An 11,948-nucleotide genomic window follows, 5' to 3' on the forward strand; every position below is an offset into this window, starting at 1 on the left:
CCAATTTTGGATTTACTCTTGACTCCTTCCTTTAGTGTGTGTGTTTTCTTTCACTTTAAGATGGACACATAGCATGGACATGAGGATGGAAACTGGGACGTGCCAAGGTTCTTCAGTAACTTCCAAAGTGATTTTACTCTAATCACAAACAGAAGTTTTCCATGTCAATTCACAAATTCAGTGGCTACCAAGATGTATATAAATTAGGTCACAGTGAATGATCTCCACCAATACAATTAAAAAACAGATGATTCCTCAGTTATCTGTAACTATATTTTCCTTTCTTGGAACTGGGAAGATGGTTCAGCAGTTAAGAATGCCTGTTGCTTTTGCAGAAGACCAGAGTTTGGTTCACAGTATCCATATGAATTGATTCACAACTACTAGCAAGTTTAACTCCAAGGGATATCACATACACTTCTGACCTCTTGGGTCACCTGCATATACATACATAGGTACAAATGCAGACACACATATACACAAATACAACTAAAATATATAGTCCTTTAAAAATTAGTATTTTCCTTTAGGAAATGCATAGATATCACATTTGCACCCACAAAATTCAATAGGAATGAATATCCTATTTAAAAGAAAAGTTTTTTTTGGATGAGTTAGACAGGAGTTAAATCTTGAAAAAATAAAACTAACCAAATACAATGCTACTAGCGAAAATTAGTTTTTTTCTTGGTATGTTAGAATTATTTTTCATTCTGTTTTTACTTACACACCAAAGGGGAAGTATGTGGATTTAATAGGACCATCTCATCTTTTTACAAGAGATAATAATTAACACAGAGAGCCACAACTGGACAATGTATAGAGAATGAGAGACTTTGGAGTACTCTGTCCTAAATGGGATGTCTTCATCCCACTTCTTCCCTCAAAACTCAGGGATCTATGCAGAAATTGAGACAGAAAGGTTTTTAAGAGGCAGAGGTGGTGTATGGCTCTAAGGAAACAGCGTTTTTCAGGTGCAATATGAATGTACAGAGACTGTGCCAGCATGCACAAGACCTGCACAGGTTCAAACAAGAGGAAATTCTAAGGCTGGAGAGGTGGTTCAATGAACACTTCCTATTAAATCTCCCAGAGGCCATGGTTACTTTCCTAGAACTCAGGTTTGGTGGCTCACAACCTTTTAAGCTTCAGTTCCATGGAATCTACTGCTGCTTTCTGGTCTCCTTGGACACCAACCACACAAGTAGTATGCAAGTATACGTACAAGCAAAACAGCCATACACATAAAATAAAATTAATTAATTGAATTATAAAAAATAACAACTTCAGACAAAATAGATATTTTGTTTGGCTGGATAATATTGCATAGTATGAATATATCAGATTTTAAATTTTACTCAGTGCTTAATGGACGTTTGAGAATTTAAAATTTTGTGTTTATGCACAATAATATTATGAAGACTGACCCACAAGCATTGCTTCTTTATCCATTTTAAGTTCTGAAGTCATGATTATGTATCCTCATATGCACATTTGATGAGAATGTATGATTAACAGAGCAATTATGTTTAATGCATTTAAGATGGCTCAGTATATTCCTCAAGTTATAAAGTGAGATTGCTGGTTTGAGATTTTTTTTTTATTTATTGTGGGCATTTCTACCATAAACTTTTCTTTTATATGTTGCATGTTATTTTCATCTGTCACTAAGTTCCTTTGAAAAGATATGCTTTGCAATGATGTCTTTAACTTCCTCATTTTAAAATATTTTCAAGTTTTGTTCTGTTAATGACTTTATCCTTAATTTTATTGTTGGAAAGTACGATTGCTATAATTTCCTTCTTGTAAAATTGAGGTGTAGTTTGTAGACAAACATATGGTCTGACATGGAAAATACGACATTTTCTCTTGAAAAGATTTATTTTAGGAGCAGAAATTTGTATGCATGTATTATGTCTGATTGGTTAAACATGTTCAAATTCTGTTTTCTTGTTGATTTTCTATTTAGTTGTTCTCCAAATTACAGAAAATGGTGTATTAAGACTAAATACTAGTGAAAACATGTTTGTTCTTTCTCCACTGTTATTTCTTTCTTCATATATTCTGGAACTCTTTAATATCTCTATCAATATCCTTTTGCTTATAAGAGTTTTTGATTTAGCATCTACTTTATCTTATGCTGCTATAGCTACCCCAAGAATATTTTTATTCTTACTTCTATACATTATCTTTTATATTCTTTTACTTTTTAACCTACTTTTGTTCCTATATCTGAAGTCAATATCATATGATGAATAATGTCACATAATAGTTATTAATCTGTTTGTCAGTGTAACATTTAAAGTAATTAATTATTGACAAGAAAGGGTGTGACATTTGTATTTGTTCCTTGTCAGTTCACACAATAAAATACCCTGACAAGAAGCATCTTAAGAGAGAAAATTTCTTTTGGCTTATGTTTCCAGAGGGAGAGTCTGTGATGTTAGGAGGCAAGGCACAAGGTGGCTGGAGCAGGAAGCTGAGACATCCTATCTTCACTACGCACAGAAAGTCGAGAGAACAAACTGGAAGTGGGTTGACCCTATATGCTCTCAAACCCTTCCCCTAGTGATGTACTTCTCCCAGCATGGCTCCACACTTTAAAAGCTCCACAGCCTCCAAACAGGGCTACCACCTGAGGGCTAAGAGTTCCATGAGGCTGTGGGGACATTTCTCATTCAGGCCACACAGCAAACAATCATATTATTTGGTTTTTTAAATTAACTTTATGTGAGCTCTTCACCAGTATCATAAATATCTGATATAAATATAAAACAATTTTGTTCTGGTTTATAGCTTAAAAGATCGTAGTTCAAACTTTGTACCTCCATTTCACTGGGTTTTTGATAGAAGCTGATAGCAGTGATGGGGAACGTGTAGCAGGTCCATCGAGCAAAATGAAAAGGACACATTATATTTTTCTTATTATTCTATCTTCCATTCTGAGTGACTAATTGTGTAGAAGTTAGCTGAGATGTGCATTCTTTGGGAGTAGTTAATTTTGGTGTGTGATTTTGTTTTTGCTACTCTTTTTAGATAGTAAATTTAAATGAAAAGTCTATGTGACCAATATTATTGAAGACCAGGTAAACGTTGAAGCTGTCTCCCTCTTCTGAAATCTGATGGCACATTGAAGATCTTGACAACTATTATGAAGGAAACAATGTTTGGACTCAGTATTTACCTTAAACTCTGAATTATAAAGGTGATTTCTTCCTTCTATTTCTCATTATCTTGACAAAATCAAATTTTCAAGGTAAGTCTAACTTTGCCATAGTGTAGTCTCTGAACTTTTTTATAACTAAAAAACACATATACGTGTGTTCTGCTTTCTATCCTCAGGCACCAGAATCCCTTCCAAGCTTTTGGTCATGCATTTAGTTAGAGCCTTTCAAATCAATAGAAATTAGCTGGCCTTTGGTTATTTCACCATGTGGAAGTTTCTAGTTTCTCAATTTTTTTCTAAATAGTTGTTAGCTCAGCTTATCTCATGCATTCAATGAATAATTGTAGGAATAATAAATATGAACTTAAATGTAAAATGCACATACCAAATGATAGTTAATAATAATAGGATTACTAGACAAAAATGATTATGCCTAAATTCCATGGCCTTCCTTCTAATTATGGAGCACCCTAATTCCCAGGACTGTTGGAGATGCACCTGAAATATTTCTTAAGAGTTCTAGATTAATGTTTGATGATAACCAGTTATTTACATCCTTTTGCTTTGGATAGGGGAAGGTTGGAAGATTGAAAGTTTAAAAACATTTCTTTTTTATAATCTACATCCAAAAAGAAACATTGCATAGAAGTACATTATCTTATAAGGGTAACGTTTAGGAATTTTTGATGTTGAAATTGTACAATGAAGTTATATTTAGTTTTTTCTTTAAAAGGAGAATAAACAGATGCAGATAAGATTGCCTTCTTAATGCTAATGTTTCCTCTTTCTGGTGGGAATCTTCCAACCATATTTATAGCTGAGCCCCTTTTTGTATTGCCATATTTTAAATTAATTTCCTCTGTTCTCAGACAGAGGTATAATGATTTTTTTCATGGTGGTCTTCACTTCACCAAGAGCATATCTGAAAATAGATTTGTTTGTTTTTAGACAGGAAACACATTCTTTCCTTTATCTTGTGCTCCACTGTCTCTGTTTTCCATAGACATTTTTTGCTTCTATTTAGAGACAATAGGAAGAAAACAAACATTCCCATTCTTGAGTCTGTTAGTTCAGAATAAAATCCACCCCATTTTCTTACTAGATAACAAGGTAATAGCAATGCAGACACACTGACTGAGGGAAACACTACTCCCTGAAATGTGAAGCAGGGACATTAGAAATATATATGTATATATTTCACTTTATCCATACTTCGAGGTAAAATAATTTTCCAAAGTTGTGGGAACACATATTGACCCCCATATCCCTGTGTGCTTATAAATTATAAATATTTGCATGAATATTTGAATGATTTTTTGTTAATATCATAATTTGAACATATATAGGAATTACTGTAAAATTTTAACTGAATCCAAGTAGCATTAAATATACATAAAAGGTGTTAAATATATATCAAGGAATCTTGGTCATTCTAAGTTGATTTAGACATTAAAAAATTACCACATTTTTAATAAATCATGAGTTGATTTTTTTGCTTTATTTTATTTTATTTTACAATATAATTTAGTTCTACATATCAGCCATGGATTCCCTTGTTCTCCTTCCTCCTGCCCCCTCCCCTTCCCCCCAGGGCACCCCTCATTCCCACCTCTTCCAGGGCAAAGCCTCGCTGAGGACTGGGACTGAGATCAACCTGGTAGACTCAGTCCAGGCAGGTCCAGTCCCCTCCTCCCAGGCTGAGCCAAACTTCCCTGCATAAGCCCCAGGTTTCAAACAGCCAACTCATGCACTGAGCACAGGACCCAGTCCCACTGCCTGCATGCCTCCCAAACAGATCAAGCCAATCAACTGTCTCACCTGTTCAGAGGGCCTGATCCAGTTGGGGGTTCCTCAGCCATTGGTTCATAGTTCATGTGTTTCCATTTGTTTGGCTATTTGTCCCTGTGCTTTATCCAACCTTGGTCTCAACAATTCTTGCTCATATAAAGCCTCCTCTTTCTTGCTAATTGGACTCCTGGAGCTCCACCTGGGGCCTAGCTGTGGATCTCTGCATCCAGTTCCCTCAGTCATTGGATGGGGTTTCTAGCACAACAATTAGGATGTTTGGCCATCCTTTCACCAGAGTAGGTCAGTTGGAGTTGTCTCTCGACCATTGCCAGCAGTCTATTGTGGGCGTATCTTTGTGGATTTCTGTGGGCCTCTCTAGCACTTTGCTTCTTCCTATTCTCAGAAAGACAAACATGGTATGTACTCACTCATAGGAGGATACTAGATGTGGAACAAGGATGACTGGACTGCTACTCACATCACCAGGGGGGCTACCTGGAAAATAGGACTCCAAGAAAAACACAGGGATCGTCCAGTGATGGAGAAATAGATGAGATCTACATGAACAGCCTGGACATGAGTAGGGGTAATGAAGGGTGAGGGTCGAGGGAAAGAGAGCTTGGGGGAGTGGGAGATCCCAGCTGGATCAAGAACAGAGAGGGAGAACAAGGAATAGGAGACCATGGTAAATGAAGACCTCATGAGTTGATTTTTAAAAACTGCTTTAAAGTTGAACAGAGAAGAGTTTACTTGATAGGAGAAAATAAAAATACTTACTTGTATTTTGTTGCTGTTCTCAGTCATGGTTCCAATTATAATCATTATAGCATCACCAGTATCTGTAAGAATATAAACTAACATGGAATTTTATTAGAATACTTTAGAGCTTACAGAAATAAAGTGACAAATTCAAAAAATTAACTTTAAGCTAAGTTCTAGAAACAAAATACAAAGTTTAATTGTAGCTTTGTTTGTTGACTAATTACAGCAATAATTAATCCATAGCCTTGACAAGTTCTTCATGAGGAAATTGGACCACTAACCAGAAAAGGACTAGATTCTCAATACAGACTAGTCACAATAAGACACACTTTTGGATTTTGATAAAGTGGTGACTTTTCTCACTTGGTCACTTTAATGCATTCTCTAGTGGAGTTATTTTATATTCTGACACCAGAAAAGAATAATTTTTCTGAACTTGAAAATCTTTTGATAGACAGCTTTACTCTCTACAAACAGATTAAAGAAGGGGGCTCATTGTCCTCAGGACCCACAACTCTACCCTGTCACTGCTAGTCCAGAGCCAAATACTCAACACTAACAGACAACACGACAGCAACAACAACAACAGAATCACAAGACGCTACAGAGATATTTGTGGGAAAATTTGTAAACATGAAAGTGTATGTTCTATGGCATTTGACAAGCTGCACAGGGTATTATATACTGAGAAAGTAGACCAAATTAAGCGATACAGCTAAATCACTAGAAATTCCTGAAATGTGTTGTTTTGACTTTGCTACTCCAGACAGAGGTGGCCAAAAATCTCTGCAGTAGGTCCAAGATAGGAAAAAGGCTGTACTATTATATGACTTCTTACACAGCAAGTTCAAAGATAACAACCAATTTGAGTAGTTATTGATCCTTTATAGAGTCCTTGGGAAATACCCACAGGAGATTCACAGCTTAAAGGCCTCGAGGTTGAATGAAATCCACTTATGTCTAAATAGTGCCACTGGCATCCTACCAGGATGTAGCAGAGACTAAATTTTAAGCTAAGGGATATAAGAGAAATTCATGGTCTGATCTTTCCATCCTCGGCTGGGTAGTCTGACACAACTGGCTGAAAGTTTGGGCATGTTCAGAAACCTATATCATTAAACTTGAAAGGTCTATAAGAGACTAAAATTAGGTAAGTCTTCAAGATATGAACAATTTAATATGCTGGTATCACTTAAAAGTAGATAGCTGCAGAATGATAGACATCCTCTAGAGTGACTCCTGAATAACAGGACTTGTCCAGTTTATCCAGCTCTAGAGTGATTCCTGAAAGAGAGAATGAAAGACATTTATCCAGTATGTAAAACCCTAAGTCATGCATTAATTGTCCATGTATACCACCAAGGTTGAAGTGCCAATTAAAAAAACAAGACTCTTGTAGGTTATCATCTCTGGTATTATCAAGATATCATGATTTTGGAAACAAGAGATAGAAATTAGACTAAATTTTCTCAGTCTAATTCTTCTTGCATTAATTTTCTTTCTTATTCTTGTAACTCTGTAAATGTTGGTTTGGAAATTTCAGCCCCTAAGGTTGGCTTGCTTAACTTTGAGGATCATCATTGAGCTGGAATGTAAGACTTCTATCTGGCCTATATGAGATTTTAATGACATCTAACTCAGTTAGAAAGGGGGCCAATTTTATATGATAGAATTGTTTAGCCTATTACCAAAGAGATATTGGACAAAGAGGACATCTGAAACCCAGAGAGTTCCTTAGGGTATTTTTTATTACTTCCATCATTCCAGGTAATAAAGTTTAATGAGGAGTTGCAGGAGTGTAATAAGCAAACAACAAGGAAACTAAAGGGTGCATAATTTTGAACTCAGACATCCATTGAAATAAAAATTTCAATATCCTAGCACATAAAGAACTCAGGGTAAATAGCAATAACAGTGGAAGAATGAAGTGATACATGTAATTTTGCGTTTGTTACCATTTATAGAGATAAAGAACATGATATGTTGTACATTTATTTTTGCTTGTTATGTGTATGTTTTTATCGGTATATGTAAAAAAATTTCTTTTACTTAGGTCTTTTTATTGTTGTTTATTTGTAAGTTAGAAGCTTGCTTTTTATACATCTCTTGGCAAACTCCTTAAACATGAATGATTTCTGCCTGTTTCTTATATTGTAGGTAGATTCATCAAAATGGGCTTCACTAGGATGTGAGATGTACTGCACACTGTGATCATCATGTCCATTCCTAAGCAGCTTCCCCAGCACACTTGTGGGCATATTTTCAGGAGGTTCTGCAATCGTTCCCTATGGAGCACTTTCCTGTTCTTGATAAAAAGTGAATTTCTGCGGGTTTGGAGAGAGTGCACTTCAGTGAATTTTGCTGTTTGCATCTCAAGCCCCATGGTGTTGGAGAGTGTGAAATTAGATGTGCACCCTTCCAATAGATATTGTTTTACATTTACTATTGGTGACATCTTAAAAGGATTGTAAATTAAAATATTGTTTACTAATTACAACCAGAAATCTTTACTTCTAAAATTTCATTTTCAGCATTAGTAATTTTAGCATTCTATTTTCTTGTGTTATGTGTGTCTCCTGTCTAGATCTAGGCAGACATAGTTCACTAAATGCTTTCCTGCTTGTTTAAATGTACAACAGAAAGTATTTACAATTACCACCCATTTCTGACATTTTCTGTTTGAACACCTATTTAATTTTATATATCCTTATGAATTTCATGTTACTAGCCTTTATTATATTCTTGGATATACAACAGAGCAGTATGTTTCTCCTTCCAGGGTGGTAGGGAAGTTCATAAATAAAGGTTTAAAATATGTTTACAGAATTAATTGATTTAGTCAATGAAGAAGAATTATGATTGGCTTATATGATTTTTCCCCCCTAATTGGGCTATTAGTGCAGCTAGGATATGGGAATTTTCTTTATTTTAGGTTTAGCTAAGTGAAAGAGAAAATATAAACAGGGAAGTTAGTACTCAGAAAATTTCTAGTTTCTAATACCAAAATGTAATTATAAATTCACTGGTAGAAAATATAAAAACATATAAATAATGTAAAAGTTCTAATGTTTATTTAACTTGTTCTGTATGCCAAAAATTTTACTAGATTCTTTTGCATAATTTACTTCACAGATGTTCTGAGTAATTCTGTAAAATACTTTAAAAGATGAAGGAATTGGTATTCATAAATATTAGGTAACTTTCCACAGAATCCAAGCAAGTACTTTCTAAAGTCCTCACCTGTCACTGTGAAGCAAGCAGCATTTCTGCCAGATGGAGTCCCGAATCAGTGATATACATTACAATTTGTTGATCTTCTTTCTAATATTTTATAGTTCACATATAAATATATTTGTATTCATAACAGATGTTTGAGGTCCACTCTATTCAATATCACAGCATCATACCATAAATATTTCTCCACACAGTGGATATTAGCATTGTTGTAGAACTACAGTCATGGTTAAAGTTTCATTTCAACCTTATAAGACATTTTGAGTCTTTCAGTGAATTTAAGGTAATTTTATAAAATAATCCCTGAAGTTAAATTATACAATTACATGCATGTTCATAACATTGAAGTACATCTTGCTAATGTGTTTTTCAGAATTATTGAGAAAAAGTACCAAGAATAGAAAGAGAGAGCAATGAAAAAGATATCTTGAACAGATCGAGCCATTATGGGGTTAGAGAGAAATCTGGCACTAGGGAAATCCCCAGAAGTCCACAAGGATTTCCCCAGCAAAGACTCATAGTAATGGTAGAGAGGGTGTTTGAACTAGTCTTCCTCTGTACTTAGATTGGTGACTATCCTAATTGTCATCATGGTGACTGATGGAAGCAGATGCAGAGACCCACCACCAAGCACTTGGTCAAGCTCCTGGAGTTCAGTTGAAGAGAGGGAGGAGGGATTATATGAGCAAGGGAGGTCCCAATCATAATAGGAAAAACCACAGAGACAGCTGACCCAGGCTAGTGCGGGCTCATAGACTCTGGACTGCTAGCTAGGGAGCCTGCATGAGACCACACTAGGGCCTCTGAATGAGGGTGACAGTTGTGTGGCTTGATCTGCCTGTGGGCCCCCTGATAATGGGACCAGGACTTATCTTGGGTATATGAACTGACTTTTTAAAGCCCAATCCCTATGGTGTGATGCCTTTCTCAGCCTTGATGCAGGGAAGAGGGGCTTGGTACTGTCCCCAACTTAGCATGCCAGTCTGTGTTGAATACCAAGGGAGGCCTTATCCCCTAGAAGGAGTGGGTGGGGGTGGGGTGGGGAGAGGGGGAGTGAGAGAAGAGGAGGGAGTAAGAACAGTGGTTGGTATATAAAATGAAAAAAATTTAAATAAATAAAAAATTATACAATTACATGCTATGTGCATAACATTGTAGTATACCTTGCTAATTTATTTTTTCAGAATCATTGAGAAAAAGTACCAGTGATATGAATGGGGGAATAGCTTTCAATATTATATTCATCAAATTCATGGGCAATAATAATATGCAAATTATTTCAATATTAAAATATTTAATAATATTTTTCATAACCTATCAGAGTGACTATGTGTTCTGCCCACTATTTCTCATAGAGAACTTTTTATGTTATAGGTGACATATAGCTAGGTACACATTTTTGAAATTATAATGTAATTACATCATTTCTCCATTCCCTTTCCTCCCTCTAACCTCTCTCAAATACGCTCACCCCTATTTAAAACCTGATTTTTGTTACTTGTTTTTACTCACACACACACACACACACACACACACACACACACACACACGAGGAAATGTACTGTATACTGTAGACATCACAGCCATTAGTAAGCAGCTTCCCCAGCACACTTGTGAACATATTTTCAGGAGGTTTGGCAATTGTTCCCTATGGAGCACTTCCTTGTTCTAGGCAGAAAGTGAATTTCCTCCAGTTAAGAATATAACTTCCTTAGTTCAAATAATGTTACTTGTATGGATACATTCTCAGGGTGGACCATTTGGTCCTGTATAATCAACTGGTGTGGTCTGCTCTGAGGAAGACTTCTTCTGGAGTTAGATTATAGATAGATCAGTTGGAAATGGGTTCCACAACTCTGAATTTTAACCGGCTGTGGTTTTCTTTAATTGTTTCCAACTTTTACATAGCAAAGTTTCCTAAATCGGGGCGAAAACTACATTTATCTATCAATATGAGGATAGATTTTCTTTTATTTAAATTTTTTTCCATTTTACATACCAAATTCAGTTCCCCCTCCCTCTCCTTCTCCCACTTACCCCCCATCTTCCTCCCACCCCCCCCATCCACTTCTCAGAGAGGGGAAGGTCAACCAAGGGGAGTCAACGAAGTCTGGCATATCAAGTTGAGGCAGGAACAACCAAGTCCACCCCAACCCCTCCCCCACCACACACACACACACACACACACACACACACACACACACACACAATCTAGGCTGAGCAAAGTATCCCTTCATAGAGAATGGGCTTCAAAAGGTCAGTTCATGCACTAGGGATAAATCCTGGTCCCACTGCCAGAGGTCCCACACACTACCCCAAGCCACATAACTGTCACTCACATTCAGAGGGACTACTTCGGTCCCAAGCAGGTACCACAGCTATCAGTCCAGAGTCAGTGAGCTCCAACTAGGTTGGATCAACTGTCTCTTTGGGTTTCCCCATCATGATCTTGGCCCCTTTGCTCATATAATCCCTCCTCCCTCTCCTTGACTGGACTCTGGGAGCTCCACCCAGTGTCTAGCTGTAGATCTCTGCATCTGCTTCCATCAGTTACTGGATGAAGGTTCTATGATGACAATTAGGGTAGACATCAATGTATTACAGGGGAAGGTCAGTTCAGTGACCTTCTCCACTATTGCTTGGAGTCTTAACTGGGTTCATCTTTGTGGATTCCTAGGAATTTCCCTAGCACCAGGTTTCTCCCTAACTGCATAATTGCTCCCTCTATCAAGATATCTCTTTCCCTGATCTCCCTCTCTGTCCCTCCAACTCAACCATCCTGTTCCCTCATGTTCTCTTGCCACCTGCCCTTGTCTCCTTCCCCTCCCCACTCATGCTCCCAATTTACTCAAGACATCTTATCTATTTCACCTTCCTATGGGGATCCATGCATGTCTCTCTTAGGGTCCTCCTTGTTACCTAACTTCTCTGAGGTTGTGGATTGTAGCCTGGTTAGAGGATAGATATTTTGGACCCATCTAGAAATAATGTTGGCATA

The sequence above is a fragment of the Peromyscus leucopus genome, chromosome 4, assembly GCF_004664715.2.
Source record: "Peromyscus leucopus breed LL Stock chromosome 4, UCI_PerLeu_2.1, whole genome shotgun sequence".
Classification (NCBI taxonomy): domain Eukaryota; kingdom Metazoa; phylum Chordata; class Mammalia; order Rodentia; family Cricetidae; genus Peromyscus; species Peromyscus leucopus.